Source organism: Bison bison, unplaced genomic scaffold (genome assembly GCF_000754665.1).
Source record: "Bison bison bison isolate TAMUID 2011002044 unplaced genomic scaffold, Bison_UMD1.0 scf7180017864034, whole genome shotgun sequence".
Taxonomy (NCBI): Eukaryota; Metazoa; Chordata; class Mammalia; order Artiodactyla; family Bovidae; genus Bison; species Bison bison.
In genome coordinates, this window is record NW_011494606.1 from 8225062 (window position 1) to 8225890 (window position 829).

An 829-nucleotide genomic window follows, 5' to 3' on the forward strand; every position below is an offset into this window, starting at 1 on the left:
ACTTTACATAATTGTATTAGTTTTGCCAAATATCAAAATGAATCCGCCACAGGTATACATGTGTTCCCCATCCTGAACCCTGCTCCCTCCTCCCTCCCCATACCATCCCTCTGGGTCGTCCCAGATCTTCATTTTCTGAATGCTGAGCTTTAAGCCAACTTTTTCACTTTCCTCTTTCACTTTCATCAAGAGGCTCTTTAGTTCTTCTTCGCTTTCTGCCATAAGGGTGGTGTCATATGCATATCTCAGGTTATTGATATTTCTCCTGGCAATCTTGATTCCAGCTTGTGCTTCATCCAGCCCAGCATTTCTCATGGTTTACTCTGCATATAAGTTAAATAATCAGGGTGACAATATACAGCCTTGATGTACTTCTTATTCTTATTTGGAACCAGTCTGTTCTTCCATGTCCAGTTCTAACTGTGGCTTCCTGACCTGCATACAGGTTTCTCAAGAGGCAGGTCAGGTGGTCTGGTATTCCCATCGCTTTCAGAATTTTCGACAGTTTGTTGTGATCCACACAGTCAAAGGCTTTGGCATAGTCAATAAAGCAGAAATAGATGTTTTTTCTGGAACTCTCTTGCTTTTTTGATGATCCAGCAGATGTTGGCAATTTGATCTCTGGTTCCTCTGCCTTTTCTAAATCCAGCTTGAACACCTGGAAGTTCATGGTTCACGTATTTTTGAAGCCTGGCTTGGAGAATTTTGAGCATTACTTTGCTAGCATGTGAGATGAGTGCAATTGTGCGGTAGTTTGAGCATTCTCTGGCATTGCCTTTCTTTGGGATTGGAATGAAAACTGACCTTTTCCAGTCCTGTGGCCACTGCT